General features: G+C 45.3%; 1 long non-coding RNA gene across 1 annotated transcript; it reads right to left on the bottom strand.

Annotated features, from left to right (window-relative positions):
- Positions 1-6,926: 6,926 nt before the first annotated feature.
- On the bottom strand, positions 6,927-9,390 carry LOC137157183 (uncharacterized). The gene is made up of 2 exons (XR_010921025.1): positions 9,300-9,390; positions 6,927-7,326 (listed from the first exon to the last, which is right to left on the bottom strand). It is a non-coding gene; the product is annotated as an uncharacterized lncRNA (long non-coding RNA).
- Between the last annotated feature and the right edge of the window lie 1,103 nt (positions 9,391-10,493).

Raw genomic sequence — 10,493 nt, 5'->3', positions numbered from 1 at the left:
TTATATATAAGGCCAAATATTGCAGTCCATAGACAGGCAACACGCCTACTGATGTCAAAATGCAACCTACTGCCTGGACTAGTCATCTTATGGGGAAAAGTATTTCATGTTACATTGAAAAACTGGTTTTGGTGGACAATAAGCTCTCGAACTTTTTGCATTCAGTCCTGATCCTGCAAATACACAAATGTGCAGCTTTTAACAGTGTTGCCAACTCTCACACCTTTTTTTCCAGTGAGTGGCGTTGCAACCCTGCGAGCCAGATTGCAATGCCCCTCATTCAGATTTGGCCTGGCCACCCTCTGTCATGATGACAACATCAGAGAGGCCAAATTTCAGTGAGCAGCACTGTGACCTGGCATAGATAGTGGCAGAGATGGGTGAGGAGGTGACGGGTAGCTAGGACTAAAGGGGGCACAGCCCCCACCACCAAATCTGAGCCACCTACGTGCACAACCCAACATGGCAGGCGAAACCCCATCTCTGGCAGCGCCGGGGCCAGGGCCAGCGCCGTGTAGCGCTGCCTCAGTACTGATGAGCAGGGAGAGTCCCCAGAGCCCAGCGGCAGGTGGCAAGGTGAGTCCATGGGGCCCTGGCATGGGGCTGTGGGCAGAGTCTGCCCAAGTGTGGACAGTGTCCAGGCCACTAGCCCTGTTCCTAATGCAGCGATGTTGGTGCTTTCGAGCAGAGCTGGGCTGGTGCCAACAAGGAGACAGAGGCAGGACAGGTGAAGGAGAAGGGGGCTGTGGTGGAGGGAGCCAGACATAACAACAGCCAACTGCAGCCGCCGACACTACCACATGGCTCCCTGCATTCCCAGCCCTCCAACTGCTACGGACCCTCAAATAACCCTCCTCTCCCACTGCTCCCCATCCACCTCCCCTCAACCCCATTCACAGCCCCCACCAACCCCTCGAATCACCCCCCCACCCAGCCTCGCTTAAAGCCACCCCACTCCCTGAAACCCCATCCCTAAATAAACCCACAGTCCCATTCCCCAAAGAAACCTAACACCACAAAACTCCTTGCCACAGCCGCCCACTCATCCCACCTCCCCAGCACACCAACACCCATCTCCCCAAATAACCCCGCCCATTACACCCCCATAAAACATGACCCTGCCAAAACCGTCCCTGCACTCCCCATAGCTCCACATCCCCAAACCCTCCCCCACCACTGTTCACTGTTCCCCCAAATCCCATGCCCCAATAATGGGGAGGCCCTCGTGAGTGGGGCTGGAGCTTGTGCCTCCTGCAGGGCATGGGGCTGGGACAGAGAAGCCCCAACTGTGCCCGCTCCCCTCAAGGCCTCCAGGTGTCTATGAGCTGGGTCTGGCTCTAGGGCACAGGGTCTCAGGCCCCCCACTTGGCCCTGGAGAGAGGAGAACTGGGAAGCCTTCTTAGTATAACATAGCAGCTCCCCGACCACCACCACAGCCCACATGGATTTCTTGAGAGAATATTCACAGAAAATGTTTTGCAGCTCAGCCCCCTACTGAACTAGTCCCCGAGTTCTTGCCCATTAATTCTACCTTGATCCGGCTTTTCCAGAGCTGGGCCCCCCTAAGGCAGATTTAAAGTGTGTGTTATTGTTGGCTTGGATTTTTTGTTTGTGTTTTTGTTTTCTGGGCAAAGAAAAAGCTCTCTAATCTAAGGACTAAGATGGAGACCAGCAAATTCATATTGTTCCTAGCCTCTGCTTGCCAGGAGCTGGGAGCGGACACCAGGCGATGGATCCCTCGATGATTTCCTGTTCCGTTTATTCCCTCTGAAGCACTTGGCATTGGTCAACGTTGGAAGATGAGATAATGGGCTAGACAGACCATTGGTCTGACCCAGTCTGGCCATTCTTATGTTCTTATTCCATGGGAGTTACGAAGCACGGAGAACCATTACACTAGTCACAACAGACAGCACACCAACGTTCTAAGCACTGAGAGCTCCACCAATCATAGCAGAAGACACATGAACATTTGAAGATATCAGAGCCACCTCATCAGATGACAAACCCATATCTTCTAAGTACTCTTCAGAGCGCATTGGGTGTTACTTGTGCACAGGCTGCATGGCTATTAGGTAGACAAAGCCTGACGATGAAGCACACAAAATGCATGTTCAAAATGAAGCATAGGTGAGCCTAGGTGACAGCACTTGGGGTTGGAGGAGAGCTTGGAATGCATGTCTGAGGCTGAATCAGAAAGCAGGTTCTGGAAGGACACCTGGCAGTGCTGTGTAAGGAGGGGTGCTGAGGCTACAGGGAACAAATGTTATCCTCCACCTTGGAAGGCAGGTCTGGAGCTGCAAGGGTCAGCACAAACAGGGTCTTGCTGCAGCCTAGAGCAGGTTCTCATTGCGGTGTTGTGTAACGTTTAAATGTAAATAATGTAATTCTTAAACACAAGCTCTCTGTACAGGTTTGTTTTTTTTTTGATAGTGCCAGAATCTCATGTAGTCAGCTGTAAAAAGTGGAGGCTAGTAGATATGTCTGAGGGTTGCATTTAAAGATGTGGTCTTTTCTCAGTAGCACTCAGATGGTACAGTGTGAGTGTATACATGTGTATGTATGCACACACACATTAAAACTCAGATGTCCAGAACAGAAAGATTAGTACAATTATCCTATAGGCTTACAAAACCTAGAACTACACCCAAGACAATCTTTACACAATCCCCCAAAGCGAGATAGATTTTTGATTGCTGACACAAGTACAATTCACTGCACATATTTTTTTTCAGAATTCTGTAAAATGGCTTATAATTAGGAGAAACTAAAAAGTCATGAGTAATACTGAAACTTGGATAAAGTTAAGGGGCATTTTATTTTTTCGGTGGTGGAGTGCACAATAGTGTGAAATGGCAGAGCAGTATAATGGATGTGCTGAAAGGGAGACTAGCATGCAGCACGGGTAGGTTGGTGTTTGAAATGGTGTTAGGAAAACAGGATTAGTGTTAAAGAATGAACTCCTTGTAAAATAAAAGGACTTGTGACCAAAAAAGTAAATAAATACAGTAATTAAAAATAATATGCACTTTATACTGGCATAGACAATAGATCTGACAAGTTTATACAGAGAAAGAAAGACAAAAAATATCCATCTTCCTATCAACTAGGGGCAAAAAACTCCCGTTGAAATCAATAAAAAGAGTCCAATTGACTTCAGTGGGAGTTGGTTATGGTAAGGACTTCAGGATGCCAAGGACTATAAGGATTGTCACTCCTTGGGAAGGCATGACATGGGAATCAATTTCCTCCCATGATACAGCACAATTAGGTACCTTATAGGAGTTTTGCTCTTTCCACTGAAGTATATAGTTATAGTCATGATTAGGGGCAGGATCCTGGAGTGAACACACCTTTGCTGTGTTTGAGTATGGAAAATCTGATGTTATTCTCGACTCAGAGATACGGACCAGTCCACAGCTGCAGAGGAGCCTTAATTTCACACGTCTCTCCTATGTGCTGCCTCCAGAACCCCTGAGGCATTATCCCTAGTCCCCTGCTGCACTGGCATAATGCTTCCAGATGGCCCTGCTCGCATGGTTCTCCCCCTTGTCCTTCCTCCCAATAGGGCTCTGGCTGCTGGAGTCATACGAGAGTTTATAGTAACTAAGGTAATTTTAGAAAGTGCATCTCAATCCACTACCAAACCATTCCTATTCACTAGCACACAGGCATCCCGCTCCTTGTTTTCATTCCTTTACGTCTTGTTGCTGCCACTCTGGAAACTATGCCACATTGTCCAAGGCACAGGAGCTGCTGCCCCTGTCTATGGAAGAGGGAAGCACTAAACAGTTAAATTAACAGCTGCAAATGGCTCACGGACTGTGGATGAAAGTAAATTGGGGTTACTCCAAATTCATTTTTCCTAAGTGAGGCAGGGCCCATACACCCAGACAGCAAAGCAGAACCACCCTGGCTCAGGGCATGAAGCAATCAAACTGGAAGGGTCTGTGGCAGTGTCTATAATTTCACATACCAACAAACCTCCACCACTGGGGCCAGTCCAGTTAGAATAAAAACATTACAATGGGAAACAATAAAAAACAACCCCCCCCCGCCCACACACATTTTGCAGCTGATGGAGAAACCTTAAAAACCAGTTGAAAATCTAAGGTTTGCACAGCCCTCACCCTGGCACTCGGTTGGGGGGTATTTTTTCTGGACCGTTTCACCCATCCCTACATGATGATATAAAAAGTCAGCGCTTCATTGAACTTTCTAATAGCCAGGACATATTTCCTTCGCAACCCCTGTGCTCTCTCTCGCTATGATCTTTCTCCTAAGCAGCATGCCACAGCATATTGTAAAGGGAAAATGGTAATTAGAAGGAACATTCGAGCAGAGGAACTTGTCTGGAAAAATACTTTAGTTAAATGAAGCGATAAAGATTGTTTTTAACTTAATCTGTTAAACACACACACACAGGGGTCTATCCGTCCTCTCCTTTTAAAATAAATAGGATTATTTTTTAGGACAAAGGGGAGGATGATACAGAAGAGGGGTTTGGAATTTAGCCCTGGACTAACCCTTTCACTGCTGGTTCCTGCCTAGAGCTGGTTGGGAATTTTTGACAAGGTGTTTTTTTGTTGGAAAATATGGCTTAATCAAAACAAACTTTTTAAAGAAATGTACCAGATTCAGCTAAGGAGACGTTTCTCATGCCCAGGATGGCATTTCTGCTCAACGCCAGAGAGAAACCAACCTCAGATTAGGCAATAGTCTGGCGATGAGGGCACTCACCAGGACGACCTGATTTAAATCCTTTTTCCAGATCAGGCAGAGTTCTAGGTGAGCACCCTGATCGCTAGACTAATCCATGGTCTCTCTCTCCTTTTCACGTTCCATCACTCCCTTCCACCCCTGCAAAAAAAACCAAAAAACCTGTAAAGGTTTTGATTTTGTCCCAATGTGGAATGGGAGTTTTTAAAAAAAAATCTCAAAATTTTTCCCAGGACAGGAAAGCCATTTTCCACCCACCTCTATTCCTGCCACCACTTCCAGACAGTCACACACTGGTGCTTCAAAGATGATACCTTGGCACATCAGAGTACACCAGAGCTCAATTTGCCTGATGAGAATTAAACTAAACAACTAAACAGCATTAAGGCTGGTTTATATCTTGTGTTTCTAGGGATTCAGATGCAGGGGGTTGGAGTCAGGAAGGGACCTTCCCCCTCCTTCCCGCCCAACTATATTCTGGTTTGTTTCTTTCCTGCCTTTGAAGCACCAGAGATGGCCATAGCTGGAGAAAGAACACGGGACATAGTGAGCCAGTGCTCCGAGGTGGTACTAGAGCTTAAATTCAGTCAGAGCGGTCCAGAATGGAACGCTGGTAAAGATTTTCAAACCCATGGAGCAGACGCTCCAAGCCCTGAATGGGGGCGGGACATGGGGAACTCTGGAAAATACTATATAAGAATTTAAGGCCAGGGTGGCACCAAGAATTCTCTCTCACCTGCTTAGCTGGCTGCTATTTCCTCACATGCCTTGGGGCTAACTGACATATTTGGGGTTGGAAAGGAATTTTTCCCTGGGTCAGATTGGCAGTACCCTTCAGGAGGGAAGGGGGAGAGGTCGCCTTTCTCGACAGAATGGAGCCGCATGTGGGTCATTGTGACCCATAAGCCCCCTGAGTTCCAACTGGCAAGGGTGTTACAAGAATAGCCTGATTCTGGTATGTTCATTCTGGTTCACCACAGAATGCCACGTGAAGTCTTAAATGAAAGCCAGGGTCATGCTGTCATTACCATCACTGTGAAATGTATGCACAGATATTATGTAAGCAATTACACGTGTATACTGAAACTATGTTCTTAGGTCACAGCAGAGGCATCACAGCAGAGGTAGAGAAAAGGATTTCCGGTCAGACAAAAGATGTCCTCCTCCCCCGCCCCCACTCCAGCTCCTAATTCCCTGAGACCCCTGGTCTGCTACAAGGCATTTCCTGAGCCTTTGTTCAGTCCAACTCCATGGAATGAGGTTTCCTGGCCCCCTCTACTCTTAAAGAGACAATATACCACATTACAAATCGTTTCCCTGTCATTTCAAGGGCTTTGGGCATTGGTGCAGCTCTGTCCCTCCTATTCACTGCCTGTGGCACATAATAATTGAAGGTCCTGTGGGCTGTAATACTTAGGTCTAATTTTGGTTGTTGGGTTAAGTGTCTGGATGCCAGGTGTTGTTGGTGGTCTGTGACATAGAAGCGGTCAGACTGGATGATCTGGTGTGCCCTTCTGACCTTAAACTCTAAGACTCAATTACACTTTAATTCTGAATAAGAATGTCCTGATTGGGTCTCAATGTAATTTAACTAATCTGCTTTAAATTCATAGTTTTAGTTAATTCAAATCAACTTTCCTGAGTACCCCTGTGTAGATAAATAAGACCCTAGGTTTACAATCTGTTTATGGTAGCATGTAAGCTGTGTAGAGTCTTTGAAGAAAGGCTGCACTTTTAGTTTTGGGAAATAGCTTCTTTTTAGGGAAGCTGGGGCAAAAAGCAAGGGAGTTTGATATCTGCCTTATTCTCTCTAACTAACCAGAATAAATTCGTAGAGCAAAGCTCCTCTCTAGGAACTGGTGGTTGGGCTGAAATTCCTGAAAGAGGAGACGGGAGACTGCATGCTATTGGTGATTGCCTCTGTTCAAAAACTGGTGCAGGTAGTGTAGATAAAAGCAGACACTGCATCACTGTTTTCTCCTGCAGTGAGGAGCCGACCTGCAAGGCCCAGATATCTACTACTGCCTGCCAATGCTTTCTTGGATCAGTTTAATTTGGGAGAGGGGTCACCAAATTCCATATTTGGCAGAAGAAAGAAGGAAGCATGTTTGTGATAGGATCACTCCTTTTAAAAAATGGCAGCTGTTTAAAACGAGTTCAGAGATCTGGATGTCAGAAGTAGTCTTGGTATAGTTGGGTTAGTGGGAAGCATTCAGGTGAGGTGGCCAGAGGTATGTTATAAATGTGACATAGCACATGGACGTCACCACCACAGAACTGTATAAAATTAATGAAGTAGGCTCTGACTGTAGAGGTTTGGGTATGAGCCAATGGACTAACAGTCAATTCAGAATTAATGACAAAGAAGAAAACAGTAACTTGGAAACAGTACTGAATTGCAATGGAAAGGGTGGGGGAATCTGTCTAATACTGTAGCACTGATCTGAGCCTGGGAGTGGCACACAGGAAAGTATTAATACAGCAGGGTGGGCATCACTACAGAACAGATCAGACACTCGCCATGTTCTTTCTTCTCTTTTTCATACTGATATTTGATATTTCTATTCAACCTCCTGCTTTATTCTTTCAGACTCTGCATCCCTTTTCCTGTTCAAATAGAAAGATAGGAAACTTTTCAAAAGGCTGAATTTCTTTTCTGCAGGAAAATATGGGGTGGTGGCGCTCAACCCCTTTGTGCTCCAGCTCCTCTGAATAAAGCTTGAAGGTCACGGTGGGAAGGGAGGGTTGGTGGATCAATGAGGTGACTGGTTTTTATATTTTGATTCAAAACCTCTCCTAAGAACAGAAATTGCCAGACGGGATCAGACCAGCTCACCCAGGATCCTGTCTCAGGTAGTAGCCAGCACTAGCTGCTTCAGAGGAAGATGCAAGAATCTCACAGTAAGCAGATGTGGGACAATCTGCAACCCCTGAAGGTCTTATCCCAATCTCCAAGAGTTAGAAACTGATTGAAGCCTGAAGCCTGAGGTTTTCTCCCTTCCAAAACTCTTTTTGCATTAACCAGTACAGCTCTGGCTATTCTAATTATCCATAAGTGTCGAGTTCTTCCTTGAATCTTGCTAAGAATCATGCTCTCTTAGATGGGAAGTGAAATGAGTTTGGCAGTCCTACTCAAATCCCATCTTTCCACTCCCTTACCCATTGCTCTGGTTATGGCTACACTGCCGCATAATGCAACTATGGGAGCGCAGAATGCACAAAGGCGTTGAGCTCTAACTGCCCCATATAGATGCTGCTGCCATGTACTAAAAGATACCCAGTTTGCATTAACATAAACCTCTTTCAAAAGGACTATGTTAACCCAAATGAGATACCTTTTAGTTTTCACCAGCAGTGTTCCCAGAGAGCAACTGAAGTGAAGGTTTGGTGCACTCTGGGATTCATTCTCCTGTAATCTGCATTGCAGCACAGTGTAGACAAGCCAGCAGTTAAGCACCCATGTCTAGGGAGATTGCAAGAGACTATAAATGATTTCTTAATTATAACAACTGTCTGCAAATTTGCTGTCACTGGGCCAAATTCTGCTTTCTGTTTCATTTGTGTAAATCTGGATTAATTCAATTGACTTTGATGGAGAGACTCCAGATTTACACTGATATGAGAGAGAGGACTATACAGAAGATTCCTTGATACTAAATGGGGAGATAAGAAGGTGAACCAAAGGAATCAAGATGGACCCTGATTAATCAGTTTATCTGCTCTGGGATATTCCAGGGGTCCTCCACCTTCAACCATGTGAGGTAACATACTGTAGCAGAATCTCCACTAGAGACTATCAGTTGAAGAGAATTATTTCTCCTAGACTGCTACTTTTGTTACTTTTTTTTTTTTTAATTAATGTTTTAGGTAAAAATTGAGAGTGTGGAAAGTGCCACATTCTCAATCCTAGAGACTAAATATCTGTCCACTGAGGTCTGTATCAGATTTCCCCATCACTATAATGTCTTAATTCCTTCTTGCTTCAGCCAGAGCTTACACACATTAGGGATGAAATCCTGGCCTGCGACAGCATGCACCCACCTTTTGTGAGCACCTACGGTCCCTTGGGTGTGATCCTGTCCTCTTTCTCTCTTCTCCTAGCACTCCCTGTCAGCTGTTACCCTCATCAGGTGACTCAGCCCTCCAGCTAAGTCACACAGTCAAAGATGGACAAACCCCTTCTGGGGCTACAAAGGTCCAACGAGGACTACCCCCATGCCTTTGTTGGTGTCTGCAGCCCTATCTCCGGGCTTACTTTCAGTCCCTTCTGGGCTAGCTTTAAGCCTGTTCCTGCCATGTTTTTGAGCACTACTCCCAGGGCTTTCTCCCTTGAGAAGCTTTGTCCTCAGTGTTTCTTTGGTATCACTAAGTCCTGCCCCTCACTTGGGTCTCTAAACAAGCTTTATCTCCTCCTCAGGGGTTAAGGCCATTCCTCCAATGGCTGGTGGAGGGACCTGAGCCTGCCTGCCACGACTCCAGCTTCCAACCCAGGGACCCTATAAACAGCAGCCACCTGCTGCTTCCTTTAATCAGTGGTTGCTGCTGCATTCCCTGGGCTGCTTCCTATTTGGTCTCATCACCTCTTTGTGTTCTCTGCTTACGCAGGGTCTTTCCTAGGCCTCCTTGCCTGGAGAGTTTCTCTGATTTCCAGTCCTTCCTCCTCCCTCTGGTCCCAGCCAGCAACTGACTTGCACAGCCCCTGTAGCTCATTTTAACTGAGCCTGCTGTATTCTGATTGGCTGCTTCTCTACAGCCTTTCTAGGCACGCCTGGAGGACCTACTTCACTGCTCTTTTCCTGGGCAGGGTCTGATAGGTCCTTGAGGCCTCCACTGGGGGTCACAAAAGGCTTGGGACACCCGATCATATGGCCCCCAGTGAAGTTTCTGGCAAAACTCCCATTCCATTCAGCGAGGCCAGGATTTCATCGTAGATGTGCTTCTAATATACCTGCTTCCTGGGGCTTGCCTTTACTCTAATATATAGAACAGCACCAGCATAAATATCAACTTGTCCTTGAAGTTGACTGTTTCTAGGTTTTTCCTGCTAGGCTCTTCTGTTCCTGAGTCAGAGAAAAGTAACTCCTTCATCCTGGATGAGAACTAATATGGGTCCACCTGACCTGACATCAGAGTGAATCAGCTAAAAAAGAAACTTGCATCTCTACACAGGATTCTGAAACTTGGAGCGCTGCTATGTAGGTCCAAAGCTCAATTCTGTTACATAATTCTATTATTAAGGACATTAAAATACCCTCACGCTCTTGTACGTGACAAACCATTACAGCAGTTTTTCTGTGGCTTTGCATTTTGACCTTGCCTCTTGGCTTATGTAACAAAGATCTGCTAACTATTAATAACTTTTTAAAACCACCATCTGCTCATTTGAAACCATCATCTGGTCATTAATTATCCTGTTTGTAAAGTTACCAAAAATCATGGTTGTGAAATTGTTGCTATTGCTGAAGTACATGTGCTCTAAGATTGCTCTTTAAAGTAACTTCAGCAAATGTCCTAAAACAAAACAAAACAAAACAAAAAACCCATTGTTAAATGAATTTACCTTTGTAATACTAACAAATGTTTTAAATTTAAAAAAATTTTATTGTTTCTAAAGGACTTCTGAGTTTTTCAGTTACAAGTTTCAGTTCAATGTTAAAAAATTAGTGTGTAAATAAATAAGTATATAAGGTGTGTACATAAAACTAAAAAGTAACAAAAAAATATGTCAGCCTCAAATGTTCAAGGAAGTAAAAATAGCAACTTTCACAACCCAG

The sequence above is a fragment of the Emydura macquarii genome, unplaced genomic scaffold, assembly GCF_026122565.2.
Source record: "Emydura macquarii macquarii isolate MOO-44397 ecotype Brisbane River unplaced genomic scaffold, CSIRO-AGI_Emac_v2 contig_1483, whole genome shotgun sequence".
Lineage (NCBI taxonomy): Eukaryota > Metazoa > Chordata > Testudines > Chelidae > Emydura > Emydura macquarii.
Note: the sequence above shows the minus strand (reverse complement) of the source record. Positions and strands in the feature narration are given on the sequence as shown.